This window comes from Nicotiana tabacum, chromosome 3 (assembly GCF_000715075.1).
Source record: "Nicotiana tabacum cultivar K326 chromosome 3, ASM71507v2, whole genome shotgun sequence".
NCBI classification, from domain to species: Eukaryota; Viridiplantae; Streptophyta; class Magnoliopsida; order Solanales; family Solanaceae; genus Nicotiana; species Nicotiana tabacum.
The window spans coordinates 18,710,950-18,728,426 of NC_134082.1; positions in this window are offsets into that span (position 1 = coordinate 18,710,950).

Below are 17,477 nucleotides of genomic sequence, written 5' to 3' on the forward strand. Positions count from 1 at the left end.
AAATAGTTGCATGACTAGACCTCTTTTTAAGAAGATTCCCTATCAGTCACTTAAAGGGAGATAGCTAAATATATCACATCTTAGGGCATTTAGATGCAAGTTCTTTGTGTACAATAATGTCAAAGACTCGCTAGGTAAGTACGATCCCAGAAGTGATGAGGGAGTATTCTTGGGATATTCTTCACATAGTAAAGCTTATAAGATATACAGTAAAAGAACTATGTATGTAGAAAAAAATGTATACGTTATTTTTTTTAAAACAACTAACATTCTTTCTGAGATGCAGGAACAAGATAATAAAAAGATTGGGCTGATAAGAAATCCAAATGGCGAAACCACAGTCCAGCCTGAAGATGCATCACATGAAGGAACAGGTGATGGAACAAGTCCTTCCACCCGGGGCAACATGACAGGGGGAACTGACTAGAGAGGAACTCATCCCAAACCTCGAGGGAACCTGTCCATGAACATATTCCTCAGTAACAAAACTAGGGAGGAAAATCCAAAGAAATTGACACTCCTATTGCAACATCCACGAAATTGGATATAGATGAATCTGGTTCATCTGTTGATCAGAAGTTGTATAGAGGAATGATTGGTTCTCTTTTGTATCTTACTGCTAGCAGACCTGACATTGTTTTCAATATAGGCCTTTGTACTCAATTTCAGGCAAATCCAAAGAAGTCCCACTTGACTGATGTCAAGAGAATATTGAGATACTTGAAAGGCACCACTGACCTTTGCCTTTGGTATCCAAAAGGTAGTAATTTTAATCTAGTGGGATATGCTGACACTAATTATGCAAGTTTCCTTATGGATAGGAAAAGCACCTCAGGTATGGCACACATCCTTGGTTCATGTCTTGTGCCATGGGCTACCATAAAAGGCCAAATTCAGTGGCCTTATCTACTGCTGAAGCGGAGTATGTTGTTGTTGCTTCATGTTGTGCTTAATTGTTGTGGATCAAACAATAATTATTGAACTTTGGAATTGATGTTGGTTGTATCCCTATTTTTGTAATAACACTAATGCTATTAGTATGACAAAGAAATTGGTTCATCATAAGAGAACTAAGCACATAGATTTTAGGCACCATTGTTTGAGGGACAACTATGAGAAAGTCTTGATCACTGTGGAGTTTTGTGCTACTGACAAGAAAATTGTTGACATCTTCTCAAAAGCCTTAAGTAGAGATCACTTCGAGAGGAACAGGGTGAAATTAGGGATGATTAAGATTACCTAAAAGGACTAGTTCAAGGTTAAACGAAAAAAAAATGAAAAAAATTATTATTTGGTTAGAAAGTCTGTAAATTGTGTATAATTAAGTTAAATCTTGATCAATCTCATACTTTACATAGTATACTATTGTGCCATGTGTTAAAATAACTCATTAATCTATAATGATATTTTCTCTATTTTGGAAAATTTAGACTTACACAAGAGAATTATCAGTGAAAAACCTGGTTCATCAAGATAACATGTTATTTTTTCTACACTCTGCATAATTTGAAATAACTATATTTGGATCATGAGCAGAGTCCTACCAAATACCAAAGTTCTTTTGAACTTATCCTTTACAAGTGAACCAGTTATGTTCAAGACTCCTGACTGTATTAAACTACCTAGATTCGTTTAAGTCTGCTACTCGGAGGGAAGAAAGTAGTTCTTCTGAAACTGAACAGGTATCTTCTGATTCTAAAGTTTCTCTTGAGATAATTTCTAAAGTTGCGGCAAATTTGGAAAATAGATTTGTAAGATCTGTAGCAGGTGTTGAGACTACAGAATTTGAAGAAGTTGGTGGTTAAAAAAAAGAGCAAGGGTGCTAGGAGTATGCTGAGGGGAAATGGGACAAGAGTGGCTGATTCTTGACCCACTCCTGTGAGTTTAACCAAAGACGTAGGTGCAATGGTTTTTTGAGGAGATGAACCTGGTTCATCTTTAGAGGAAACCCTCGCAGACCTGCAGAAGAAAGTGATTGAAAGCTATAATCCAGCTTCTTAATAGAGTTTTCAGTGGCACCAAAACTCATACCATTCCCTACGGCTTCATTCTCATAATTGTGCTTATACATTTCAATGTACCTATGAAAAAGTGGGAGGTTAGTACAAGCATGGATCATTTTTGGGTTAATAATCTGCTTGCTTACGATCATGAAGTTAATGTCACTCCTAAATAACCTAGTTCATCCAAAAAGGTACGAGTCAATAGTAAGTTTAGAGCCTTAGTGCAAGAAAGTGGGGCTAAGGATGCTGAGATTGAAAGGCTGAAGAAGAAGTTGGTTGAGGTGGAGACTAAGAGAGATGCTCTCAGAACTGAGCTGGCAAGAGAAAAAGAGAAGAATAATGGCATTCTTCAAGGTATGCTGAAACTCCTCCAAGTCAAAAACCAAGCACCTAGTTCTTCCATGCCTTAAGCCTCCTAGCCTAGTATAGATCAACCAGTGACCCAGTTCGGGATTTTTTTTGTTGTTTTTGCTCATGTTTCCAATATTTTTATTTCTTCTTATGCTTTGTGGCGGAATCCTATCAACCATCAATGAAATTCACTGTATTTTGCTCTAACTGTTTGTTTATATTTCTTTGATGGTTAAAATTCTTAGCTTGATCAATGATGATTAAACGATGATTGCATTTGAAGTAGCCTCAGTGACTATGAGTAAGTTTTAAAATTTGGTTATCTCACATTTTATGCAACTTTAAGATGATGCCAAAAGGGGGGAAAGGTTGTGCTTTACACTTTGAACAGTGATGTTTATAACCTAATGTACCTGGTCCTTGATGATAAGTAACAAATTTCTAACTTTGCATTGATGTTGAGCTGAGTTCTGGCAGGGCCTAAGTGTATGAAAAGCACAGAGTTTGTCATTATCAAAAAGGGGGAATTTGTTGGCCAAGTAAAGGTTAAGTTTTGAAGATTGACAAAGGAACTCAGACATGAACCAGGTCCATCCCTCAGGTGCACAAAAACGGGCAGATTCGAGCATGTGGGTTGCACGTGAAGGAGATAAACTTAAATTGGTGTATTTAATATCTCCTTAAAGAAAAGGTTGCATAATTGATAAAGAGAAGGACTCCTTAATAAAAGAGAACACTATCCAAGATAGGGAAGGAGTTAGAAGTTGATATCAACTAGAACTCTTCCATCAGGGAAGAGTTGCATCAAAACTCTAGTTATATCTTCATCTACTAACTCTATAAATTGCAGGATGTTCTCACATTACAAGTGTTGCACAAAAATGCAGAAGTTAAGCATGCATTGAGAGCAAAATAGCAAGGCTTTTTGCAAGCAGTTCGTGTGTGATTCAACTGTGCAAACTTGAAGCTACATGAACCAGATTGATGAACCAGCTCCATAAAGAGTTTTATATGTCTTTCTTTATTTCTAGTTCAATTGTAGTAGGGGTTTTATATTGTACCTTTCAGATTTATCTAGAGGCAATTGTAATAGGTAATCAAAGTATTCAAGTTAGAGTTAACTTGAAGTTGTTGCAACTGTTAGAGGTTCTGTGCTACAACGGGATTAGAGGTTTAGGTTTACAAAGAGTTTTGCAAATGCTGTTTTGGCTCAGTGATTTAGTGAAGTGATGGGGAAAATCCTACTGAGTAGTAGGTCGTGGTTTTTTAACCTTTTGAGCCAGGTGTTTTCCACGTAAAATCTTTGTTCTTTAATATCTGTAATTATTACTCTGCAACAGTAGTAGTTGGAACACATAGAAGAACCAGGTCCTTGCATAAACAGTTTAAGCGAAAAATTAGTCACCATACAAATCACCCTCCTCTTGGGTGGTATTGAAGTCTAAAACATCAGCAGTCTTGAGCTACTGAAAGCTCTCCTCACACTTATCTGACAACCTGAAAGGAACACCCTTTTGGGTCAATTTATTCAAAAACAATGCAATTGACGAGAAGCCCTCCACGAAGCAACGACAATAATCGGTCAAGCCGAGAAATCTCTGAATCTCTGTAGCTGAGGACGATCTGGGCCAACTCTGAGCTGCCTCTATCTTCTTCGGATCCACCTTAATCCCCTCACTGAACACCACGTGCTATAAGAATGTCACTGAACTAAGCCAAAACTCACACTTCGAGAATTTAGCATAAAGTTTATCATCCTTCAGCTGCTGCAACACAATCCTCAAATTCTGGGCATGCTCCTCTTGGCTACAGGAGTATACCGGTATATCATCAATGAATACTATGAAAAACGAGTCGAGATAAGGTTGAATCATTGTTCATCAGATGCATAAATGATGCTAGGGCGTTGGTCAACCCAAAAGACACCACAAGGAACTCATAATGACCAGAAGAGGTCTTGAATGATGTGTTTAGAATATCTGAGTCCCGAACATTCAACTTGTGATACCTATACCTCAAATAAATCTTAGAGAACACCCTCTATCCTTAAAGTTGGTCGAATAGATCGTCACTGTGCGGCAAAGGATATTTGTTCTTGATTGTAACTTTGTTCAACTACCTATATCGATGCACATACACATGGTACCATCATTCATCTTCATAAATAAAACCGATGCACCCGAAGGCGACACACTAGGCCTAATAAACCCCTTATCAAGAAGTTCCTGAAGCTACTTTTTCAATTATTTCAACTCATCTAGCGCCATACGGTAGGGAGGAATAGAAATAGGTTGAGTTCCCCGCATCAAGTCAATACAAAAATCAATATCCCTGACGGACGGCATGCCCGACGGGTCTGCAGGAAACATATCCGCAAAGTCTCGCACCACCAGAATAGAATCAATATTAGAATTATCATCACCAACATCCCTCACAAAGTCCATATAAGATAAGAACGCCTTCCCAACCATTCGTTGGGCCTTCCAGTATGAAATCACTATGCTAGGAACATAATCTAGGGAACCCCTCCACGCGATCCTTGGCAACCCCGGCATCGTTAATGTCATGGTCTTAGCGTGACAATCCAGAATAGCATGGCATGGAGACAACCAATCCATACCCAATATGAAGTCAAAATTAACCATACTAAGAAATAAGAGATCAACTCTAGTCTTCAATCCCTCAATATTTACTACACATGATCGGTATACACGGTCCACAACAATAGTATCACCCACTGGCGTAGATACGTGAACCGATGAAACTAAGGACTCACGGGGCATATCCAGATAATAAGCAAAATACGATGATACATACGACTAAGTAGAACCACGGTCAAAAAATAAAGAAGCATCCATGTTGCATACTGAAACAATACCTGTGATCACTTTGTCTGAAGCAACAACATCTGGCCTGGCAGGAATAGCATAGAATCAGGACTGAATACCACCTGATCGGCGTATGCCTCTAGGGCAACCCCAAGCTACCTGTACCCCTACCCAGAGCTAGTTGGGCGGGTGGTGAAGTAACTGGTGCTCAAGTCGTGGCCGGACTCCTCTGCTGAGCTGAACCTCTAGTAAGGCGGGGACAAAACGACTTCACATGAACCAACTCCCCACACTCGAAACATCCTCTCTCAGAAAATAGTGTCAAATACTGAGGCAGACCCTGAGAACTAGTATAACTACCAGAGGAACATGGTGTAAATGAACCCTGAACTGAAGGTGAACGAGATGAACTCTGAGTCGAGAGGGAACTGAAAGATGACTGACCTAGCCTAGCAGTGTACAAACCATGGTTGGATAACACGCCACGATAAACTGGATGATCCATTAGAGCGCGCTTATAAGGACAACCCCTACTGTGGTAAGACTGTCCCAAAGAAGGAAAATCATTGAAACCACCTGAACCTTGAGGCCTTTTGGCCTCCTTCTCCTCACGCTCCTGAATGCGAACCATCTCTAGCTGCCAATCAAAGTCGACCACCTCATCAATTGTATCACCTGATACACTATCTCGACAAAACTGTACTGGTAGTAGAGACCATCGATGAACCTCTTAATCCTCTCCCTTTCAGTGGGAACTAACTAAACTGCATGACGAGCCAACTCTAAAAACCTCATCTCATACTAAGTCACAGGCATGCCATCCTGACATAGATGCTCAAACTGCTTGTGCAACTCCTCTTTACGAGTCTGTGGAACAAACTTCTACCAGAAGACCAGGGAGAACTCATGCCATGAAAGTGGTGCGACATCGACTGACCTACGCATCTCATAGGCCTCCCACCATCTGAAGGCATCCCTAGTGAGCTGAAAGGTAATGAATGAGACCCCACTGGTTTCCAGAATACCCTTCGTGCGAAGAATATGCAGTAACCTATCAAAACGACTCTAGGAATCCTCAGACTTAGCCTTACTAAATGATGGAGGTTGGATACTCCAAAACCTATCTAGTCTCTTATCCTCATCATCAATCATAAGGGGACCAACCTGGGCCCGAGTAGCTACAACGGGCAGGGCTGGTAGTACTCCCGATGTCTGATCTCCCTACATCACCTGCTCTATAGTACAGGCAGCGGGTATATGAGTACCTCCCCCGGCCTAAGAAGTGGCTGGCGCGGTCTGAACAAAAACTGCCTGAGCAAGGAACACAATTGGCACAACTGGTGCCTGGGCTGGCCCCACTGGCTCAACCATATCTGGTACATGATCCTGAGTTGGAGCAATTGGTGGATCTGCAGGTAATGATCTAGCTGTTGTACGAGCTGCAACTCTACCCCTACCGCAGCCCCTACCGCAACCTCGGCCTCTCGCGGCCCTAGCTGGTGGTACCGGTGGTCGTCCGCTTGATCCGACCGCATGTGTCCTCATTATTTGTCACAAAACAGAAGAATAGAAGTTCAATTTATGAAATCAACAAATCTACACAACAAGAGTACAACAAAGTGAAGTTTTCTAATGGTTCGGTAGCCTCTCGATGAAAAGTACAGGCATCTCTGTATCGATCCGCAAGACTCTACTAAACCTTCTCGTGACTCGTGATACCTATGTAACTCAGGCTTCGATACCAACTTGTCATGACCCAAAACCAACCCGTGATGACGCCTATCATAGTATTCGGCAAGTTGACTACTCAGACATTTCCAACACTGCTAATCTTTGAAAGATACTAAAACAATATAAATAAAGGAAAAATTTCTTAAAAACAGGATAGGAAATCATAACTCAATACATAAATTCATTCAAAAACTGGGGTGTCACTAAGTACATGAGCATCTACATAAAACATAGTCTGGTACAATGACTGGAAAGTATAATTGAAAAATAAACTAAAAGATAAGGGAGGAGAGTCAAGGTCTGCGGATGCTAAGCAACTACCTCGATGATCTTGGAAGGTCTGGACTTTGCAACTCAGCAACCACCGTGACCGGAAGCACCTGGATCTGCACACGAGGTGCAGGGTGTAGCATGATTACAACTAACACAATAAGTAACAAATCTAACATTTGGACTAAAAGTAGTGACGAGTAATATTATTACAATCCACTTTCAACATTTAACAGTACGAAAAGTTACAAAAAATAAGAGTGCTATCTAAAAAATTCATAGTCTATGAGTAAAGGTACAAGAATTTAGACATGCATACAGATTTTACAACAAAACTTAGCACATTGTATACGGCTAAAATCGGAGAGTCCGATTTTATGATCAATATGACATTCCATAGCACATCTCTAGAAGGCTCGAGGCACCGCTCGAGGTCTAACCCCAAGGGTTCCTTATTCTCGATCTCGGAGCAGCGCAAATTGGTGACTATCATGGACAAGCAGTAAATTCCCAAGGCACGTGGTCAAAGATGGCAACACCTGCAAGAATAGTACAAATCCATACCGGACAATTAACTAGTTGTACCAGCTATGTTTCTTTGTAATAAATGCATATATACTATGTTGGGATTCTCTCTCCTATATAAAGGGGACCCTTGTCATTTATAAAGATATATGATATTCAATACAAGAACAAGAACATTCTCTGTCGTTTAACTTAAACATATTCTACTGTCTCTCCCTTGATTTTATTGCTTACATTTATTGTGTCTTATTGATTGTTCTTCATTTATTATTTATCATTGATCATAAAGAGTCATCATCAAGGCCCTCAGAACTGTTAGTTGTTCATCGACCATCCCTAGTCTTACGCTTTAGCTCGACCTCGAGGCCCAGTGTAGGCCAGCTCGAGACCCCGATGCAAGGCCATTTGATTTGCATAACATACTGTCTTCAAGCTCTTATCTCATTTTTCCGACTCATACTTAGCATCTAATCGCTTAACAACTAGCAATTAAATAAATCACGTATTTTTAGAACCACAAAATCAAATGTAATTGTAATTACCATTTTTAAGGTAAATAGTTTGGCACCCACCGTGGGGCTAAAAATAATAGTGATTGTTTTAGTACTGGTTTATGGAAAAACACAAGTTTCTCTTCACACTTTTTATTGTCCAAGAATCTTTGATATCAGGTAAAAATGTCTGACTCGGTGAATACACATGAAAACGACGGTCATGAGGGCCGTAGAGAGAATGGCGTAGCAGTTTCGAGCGTCGGTGCGCCACTGCAGAACTTCGAGGACGCACCAGAGCCATTCCTCGTGGGTGTGGGCTTACATAACGCATAACACGTCGATATAAGCTCTAACATCAATGATAGTATATGCCAAGAAAACCAACAAGAAGCTCGAAAAACTCCAACCTGGGAGGAAAGAGAGGAACACAGGAGGAACGGAACAGCAAAACCTCAACATATCGTGCATATGATCATTGGGGGTACCAACGTTCCTCAAGGACTCGTGATCAAGTGGAAAAAAGTCTCCTCTACAATAGAAGGGCAAATTCAGGGCCGTATGGTCGAGGACATCCTTTCATTAAATGAAGAGGAATTCGAGACCTTGTCTAACCCGCAAAACGATGTGCTGGTAATTTCATTTCTCTTGAATAACATTCAAATTAAACGTATACTCGTGGATCCAGGTAGCTTGGCCAACGTAATCAGGTCAAAGGTGGTAGAACATCTTGGACTGCTTGATCAAATAATACATACCTCCCTAGTCCTCAATGGCTTCAACATGGCCGGCGAAGAAATGAAGTGGGAGATCACCCTCCCGGTCAACATGTTCGGTACAGTTCAAAATACCAAATTTCATGTCATTGAAGGTGACATGAGGTATAATGTATTGCTTGGAAGACCATGGATACACAACATCATGGCAGTACCGTCAACTCTTCATCAGATGATGAAGTTTCCAACCAAAGATGGTATAAAAATGGTATATGGAAAACAGCAAGCGGCGAAGGAGATGCTCGCGGTTCACAGGGAGGCACCAACTTCCATACCCTCCACCACGTAGGAGCCGGAGGACAAACAGACCCCCGAGGATGATGAATAAGACTTCCTCGCTCCCCGAATCTTCATTGCCCATGAAGAATCAGATGCAACAAAATCAACAATTGAAGAGATGGAGCAAGCTATTTTGATCGAGCATCTCCTAGATCAGAAGGTATACCTGGGAATGGGGATTAACCCTCGAACTCAGGAAAAACACATTCAACTTCTTATTAATAACATCAATTGCTTTGCTTGATCCCATCTATATATAACAGGGATCCCGTCGGAAATAACCACCCATCGACTAAGTATCGACCCCAGGTTCAAAATGGTAAAGCAAAAAAAAAGACCCAGTCCGAGGTAAAACATGCGTTCATCAAGGACAAGGTAACAAAACTCCTCAAAATAGGGTCTATTGGGGAGGTAAAATATCCTGAATGGTTAGCCAATGTTGTGGTACTTCCCAAAAAGGGGAATAAGTTAAGAATGTGCGTAGATTATAAAGACTTAAATAGAGCGTGCCCCAAATATTAATTGCCCTTGCCCAACATCGGCCGCTTGATTGATGCCACAGCCATCCACGAGATCCTCACCTTTCTCGATGCCTACTCGGGGTATAATCAAATTCAGATGAGCCCCGAGGATAGGGAAAAGACTTCATTCATCACAAAGTATAATACGTACTGCTACAATGTGATGCCCTTCCGGCTAAAAAACACAGGAGCCACATACCAATGCATAGTTAATAAGATGTTCGAACATCAAATAGGCAAATCCATGTAAATTTTCATTGATGATGTGCTAGTCAAGTCTCTGTGCGTAGAGGACCATTTGATTCATTTGCAGAAGACATTCGACATCCTCAGAAGCTACAACATGAAACTCAACCCGGAAAAATGTGCCTTCGGAGTGGGTTCAGGAAAATTATTTGGCTTCATGGTGTCAAATAGGGGGATTGAGAACAACCTCGAAAAAATCAAAGCCATCAAAGAAATCACGGTGGTAAACAATGTGAAGGTCGTGCAACGGCTGACTAGGCGGATAGGAGCCTTGGGTCGATTCATATCGAGGTCATCAGACATGAGTCATCATTTCGTATCCTTACACAAAAAGGAAAACATCTTTAAATGGACTCCGGAATGCCAATGTGCCTTAGAGGAGTTGAAGCGATATCTGACAAGCCCACGTTTACTCCACACCCCAAAGGAGGGTGAAACGTTGTATTTGTACCTAGCCGTATCCGAGGTAGCGGTAAGTGGTGTGCTAGTTTGAGAAGAACAAGGTACGCAATTCCCTATCTATTATCTAAGTCGGACCCTGGGAGATGCCGAAACCAGATATTTGCACCTACAAAAAGTAGCTCTAACTTTAATAAGGGCATCTCGAAAATTAAAGCCTTATTTTCAATGACATCGTATTTGTGTTTTAACGACATATCCTCTTTGAAGCATATTGCATAAACCCGAATTATCGGCCCGACTGGCCAAATGGGCCATCGAACTCGGGGGTACGATATCAAGTATCAACCCCGAATGGCTATCGGGTCCCAAATTCTAGCAGATTTTGTGGCCGACTTTACGCCCACCCTAGTGCCCAAGGTAGAGAAAGAACTTCTACTGAAAACATGCACATCTTCGGGGGTATGGACCTTGTTCACTAACGGTGCCTCGAACGTGAAAGGGTCCAGACTAGGCATAGTTCTGATTCCACCTACGGGCAGCATGATTAGGCAATCTATAAAAACTGCAAGGCTTACTAGAAATGTAGCCGAGTATGAAGCTATGATTGTAGGTTTGGAATTGGCCAAAGGCCTAGGAGCGGACGTCATCGAAGTAAAATGAGATTCCCTTCTGGTGGTAAATCAGGTGAATGGGAACTTCGAGGTTCGAGAAGACAGGATGCAAAGATACTTAGACAAAATTCAAGTCATATCACCACTTCAAAGAATGGACCCTGGTCCATATACCTCGAGAGCATAATAGCAAGGCCGATGCCCTTGCAAACCTGGGATCATCTGTCGAGGAAGATGACATACTCCCCGGGGTCATTGTTCAGCTATCCAAATTAGTGATCGAAGAAAGTCATGTCGGGATCAACTCCACTAGTTTGGCATGGGATTGGAGAAATAAATATATCGATTATTTGGAAAGTGCGAAGAAACCCGTGGACCCAAAAGAGTCGAGGGCCCTACGAACCAAAGATGCCCAGTTCTCGCTCGACGAAAATGGAACTTTATACAGAAGAACCTTTGATGGACCGCTAGCAGTATGCCTGGGTCTGGGGGTACATAGATTACGTGCTCCAAGAAATCCATGAGGGCACCTGCTAAAATCACTCTGGTGCCGATTCCTTAGTTCGAAAGGTGATCAGAGCAGGCTACTATTGGGACACCATGGAGAAGGAAACCAAGGAACAGCTACATTCATTCTTGTCACCATGGTCATTTATGAAGTGGGGGATGGACATCGTCAGACCACTACCAATGGCACCAGGTAAAGCTAGATTTATTTTATTTATGACTGACTACTTCTCAAAATGGGTGGAAGCGCAGGCCTTCGAAAATATAAGAGAAAAAGAAGTCATTAACTTCATTTGGGACCATATCATGTGTCGATTTGGGATTCCCTCCGAGATAACATGTGACAACGGGAAGCAGTTCATCAGAATCAACATAACAAAGTTCCTCGAGGACCATAAAATCAAAAGGATCCTATCAACACCCTACCACCCATGTGCAAACGGTCGGGTTGAGTCCACAAACAAGACCATCATTTAAAACTTGAAAAAGAAGTTAGAAAATGCAAAAGGATAATGGAGAGAAATTTTGCCCGAGGTGCTCTGGGCATATCGAACGATGCTAAAATCAAGCACGGGAGAGACGCCTTTCTCTCTGGTATATGGATCCGAAGATTTGATATCGGTCGAGGTCAGAAAGCCATGCGCCAGATTTTGACATGCCACCGAGAGCTCAAACAATGAGGCCATGACTACAGCCCTCGAACTATTAGATGAAAAGCGAGAAGCTTCACTAGTCCGAATGGTCGCCTAAAAACAAAGAATCAAAAGGTACTATAATAAGAGAGCAAATGTCTGACATTTCGTAGTCGGGGACTTAGTCCTAAGGAAAGTCACCCTAAACACTTGAAACCCTAATGAAGGGCCATAACGCGTCCTCGGAGTGATTGGAAAAGCGTCCTACAAGCTCGATACCATGGAAGGCGAACTACTTCTAAGCAATTGGAACATATCGATGCTCAAATGCTATTACTGCTAAAGTGTCGGATGGAAGACACCGAAACATCCTCCTACTCAATGACCTTAGGTTTTAAAGCATGCATTGCACTCTTTTACTTCGATCGGATTTTATCCCAAAAATGGTTTTACCGGCAAGGTTTTTAATGAGGCTATGTCTATATGCTACATAAGGAGGACTCAACAAGTATTCAAGGCTTCTCTCAATTACCCTAGAATACTGGGGAGCATCCCCCGGGAGATCGCCTTATCAGAGAGATCAAAATAAGACAAAGAGGTTCTCGATACGAAGATGATGTATAGGGCCAAACGGTCGAAAGAACCATGTCGGCGTAGAATAATCAAAACTTCGATGGCGAAAACTATGTATGCTTGTGCCAAGTTATCAAAGAATACTTTTTTTACCATCAAAACGCTTAATGCTTCAAACAGGTTTGCTATTTTCACAAGAAATGGCTCTAGGGACAGAAATTTCCCGAATACTCGGGAACTGACATTAAAAACTCGAAGCCATAAGACCTCCAGGATGGAAACTTCGAGCTCATAAGCCCTCAATGAGGCAACATCAAGTTTACAAGAAACGGCTCCAGAGCTAAAAACTTTTGATGTCTTGGGGAATGTCGCCGACTGTCACCCCATCAAGCTATCAGAAACTCAAGGCCATAAGACCTCAAGCGGGCAACCAAGAGCCCGGAAGCCCTGCATGTGGCAATGCTAGAAAATGCAAGAACTTTATGAGGCATTATCAACAGTGTAAGACCTCCATAAGGCAACCTCGAGCATATGAGACCTCCATAAGGCAATATCAAATCTGTAAGACCTCAAGCAAGGCATGCATTATACTTATTCCAAGTAACCTATCTGTAACACCTCAAGTAAGGCATGTTCAAATTTATAAGACCTTACAAAAGGCATAATCCCGATCTTAGAGTCAAGGCTATATATTTGAACTTGTAAGACCCCTAAAAAGGCATACCCTCAATATAGACGCTGAGTCTACTTCACTCGTGGACTCAAAGGCTACGGCAAAATGCAATGACTAAAGTAACAAGGCCCCGGCCAAACTAACGTGACTTGGGGATGCCCGACTGTCGCCATAAAATCACAGGCCTTCAATTACTTCGAAAATACTTCCAAAAGAACAAGTTAATCAAGCTGCCCTCGGCATAAGTAAAAGATCTTTGATTATGTCAGCTCCAAACAATGAAAAGGCTTCAAAACAATTCATCGATCAAGCTAAACCTCCAGAGGTGCTCATTTATCACTACATAACGGCTCACAATCGAGGTTATTATCAAGCCGTCGAAGAGTTAGACGAATGCAAAAACTTCAAAAAGTCTTTAACGAGGGCAAAATAAAGCCATGTTAGAGGTCGTACCGACCCAACGCATAAGAGCCTAAGCGCCAGTCTATATTAGAGGTCATACTGACCCAACAAGTAAGAGCCTAAGCGCCAGCCTATTTTAGAGGCCGTACTGACCCAACGCATAAGAGCCCAAGCACCAACCTATATTAGAGGTCGTACCGCCCCAACACGTAAGAGCCTAAGCGCCAACCTATGTTAGAGGTCATATCAACCCAAAACATAAGAGCCTAAGGTCCTCCTCAAAAAGCCTCACAGCCGATTTTTAGACCTAAAGGTCGATGAACTCAAGTCAAAACTTTACTCGGGGAATAAGCCCCAAACGGTCAACTTTCGACCGTTACAAATCGCTCAGCAGTAGCAAGGACCCAAGGGTTTTATTTGAGGTCCAAAAATTTGGACCAATTGTCAACAAGCATCATAGTCTATTCCTAAAAAGCAAAGGAAAAACGAGAAATGATGAACACGAAAAGCTTTTTGCATATATATTGAAAGTTCACAAGGGCACATTTGCAAGGTTTATGACTAAAGCCCTTACAAGGGAAAGAGCAAATAAAACCCTAATCTACCACTGTGGATAGTCCTTCGACGGCTCCCTTGGAGGTTTTGTTTTCAACAACTCCGACCACGACCCTCGGGCTTCCAAGCCACTGCTCGTCTCACCTTCAGAAGCAAGCAGGGCCACAGCCTCCTCTTCTAGGGTCTTTACCCTCTCGATCTTGGCAGACAAATCGATGCCCCTTGCATATATATCCTCAAGATCCTGCCTCCAAGATTTTGATCGGGCATGCTTAACGGCCCGGGTCAATTGCAGCTCGACCTCCTAGGACACCTTCTTGGCCTGAGCATTTGCAGTAACAACATCATTTTTGTACGAGAATATGAGCGCATCGGCTTGAGCCCTGGCCCTGCATAGCGTAGCAACTAACTCAGTGTGAAAATCTTTATTTTTATTACTCTCAGACCTCACATCATGAAGTTGATGTCCGATTGAGACCACCTTCCCTTGGAGGGTATCTCTCTTGGAAGCTATCTCACTCACGTGTCGTTTGAGTTTGATAATTTCGATGTCTCTGGATTGGAGCTGCTCCCTTGTTAGGACATCTTACTTCTCAAGATGCAAAGATCAACCCAAAGGTGTTAAAACACTAAAGTCGGGTAAGCATGTGGACAAAAACAATTGGAAACTATATTATCTGCTCAGTGAGATAAGTCCTCTCTTGGGACGCAGCCTCCAAACAATCCCAAAGGCCACGAAATTCCTCCTCCTTCTTGGTGAAAAGATCTCTAAGCACATCAGCTTTCGAGGCGAGCTTCCTACGCTCACCCTCGTAGCCAGTCAACTCGGCTTGAAACCAAGCAAAGTCTGATTATAAAGCATCTTGGCCTAGAACAGTGAAAGAAATAAAGTTAGAAAGATGAAAATCAGGGCACCGAGAGTCTACAAAAAAATTACCCGCTCACAGAGCCTAATGATCTTACTGAAAATAAGTGAGGCGTCGAGCTCAGGGTTTTTCTCGGGCACAACAAAAAGCCTCTCAAACGTATCTTTATCTCTGAAGGGAGCCCCCACATCAGAAGATTCTTTACTTTGGGCATCCTACATCTCCCACATAGGTAAAGTAGGTCCCATAGGGGAATCTCTCACTTCAATAACCCCGACTGGATCAACCAGGGTTGTCCCTTATTTCTAGAGAGCTTCAGAACTAGGCTCCACCGGACCGCCTACGGAATGCACCTCAGCTTGAGGAATATTTCGGCCGTCAACCAGCTTGGGGAGTCCCCTATACTTTTGGAGTTAAGGTTGCCGAATCATCCCTAGGACCTTCCATTTTGGCCTTCTTGGGTTTTGAAGGCTCAATCGACGATTTCCTTCGTTTTTTCTCTTTGTCGGGTTTTGGGGTATCCTCTTCCCTAGACGGTGCTTCTCTTATCAAAGTGGCCTTTCCTAGACCTGTGCAAATAAAAAACATAAACACAGGGAATGAGGGGGTAATTGGTGATAGTTCTTCTAAGGGATTCAATTATGACAGGAGTGAGGGCTTGTTTACCATGAAAATGGTAACAACAATTAAATTTGTAAATGGGATTCTAAAATTACGTGATCTATTCCCGAGCTAGTTGTTAGAGAAGTTGATGCAAATAATATAGAATCTAATGATGAGAAGTTAGCTAAAACGAGATAGTAATTGAACCGTAGGGCCTGCCACCCGAGTATAGGTCTGATCGATGAAGTACCTCGGGGTTGACGTCGGGATCGAGCTCCAGCTATTAGGGATAGTTGGGGATGGGATAATAGTTGATGATATAATTAAACAAGGATATTTATGGCCAATACTAAGGCGTACGATGAAGAACGAGTAAGAACACGATGAATATCGAGGTGGCCTCGGGCCAGTGAAAACAAACAAGTTTAGAAAGAAAGACAGAGAGAGAGAGGTATTATTGCGCTTGTGGATAAATGGAGCAATATCAGTCTGTTACAAGGGAGCGTGAGTCCCCTTTATATAGGAGGGGAACTCGGTTGCAAGTACATGGGCATTAATTACAAAGTATGGAGATGGGATGGCTTGACGTGATACCTCAGTATAGGCTTTGGATAGGCCGGCCCTATTAGACTTAGTCGTGTACCTTGGCAGCTTCCCCCTTTGTCCTGGCTTTGATCTTCGTTTTTTCCTAAGTCGGGCCTTGACAAGCCCCGAGGTCGGGAACTTGTTCGTGGCCTCTCGCCCTCGGGGTCTCGAGGCATTCTTCTAAAGTGACTTGATAGCAAGAAATCAAGTCCTCTAATTTTTCTGCGTACAGATAGTCTCCACCTTTCCCATAGCGAAGAGATGGTAAATGATTCTAACTCCTTGAGCTCCTTATGGTGATGCCATTCTGATGATATGGCTACTGGCGCGAGCTTTGTGGCGACTGGGGAATCCACGGGCTCATGCATTATTGACTTCATTTAATTCACTCTTGATTCCCACTCTCCAAGGTGAAGGTACCGCCATCGGTTTATTTTTCCAAGGACGCATTAACTACATCCGTCAGTCAATCCTTCAAAGCCTTGATGACTGTGTCGTAACCCCCTATAAATGGGGATGTTGTGGTGTTGTATTTCTTATCCTAGTGCTTTTGTTGGCTTGCTTGCCTATTACCTCTTACCATCTTCTTCTACCTTTGAACATTATGCTTGGGGTTTATGGTCTCAAGGACGTTAGGCGGAGCTTCCTTAGACTGTGTTGTGGCCTTCTGCCGGGGCTCCCCTTTGTCGAGCATAACCATGCTCTCCTGCTGCTGCCATGGTTGTTTATATGTTCACTGTGGTTGTTGTTGTTGGTCCGAGATGATGATGGCTGCCGTGATTATGCACCGCTACTCACTCTCCTACCCAGGCCTGGTGTGGCACTTCATCCCTATGGTTTTTTCTTTCCCAAGGGATAAAGTGGCACTATCGACCGTTGAGGCTGGGGCCCGCTGAATCTTCAACCTTTGGCTTTGGCGGGACATTTCTGTTTTGTCTGCCTCCTCTGCGTCCCTTCCTTTTCCTCTTCTTCATCTTCTCCGGTAGGAATCCCTTGGGGGATTGAGCTGGGAACCTATGGGAGGTGGAGGTCGAAGGAATCACCCTC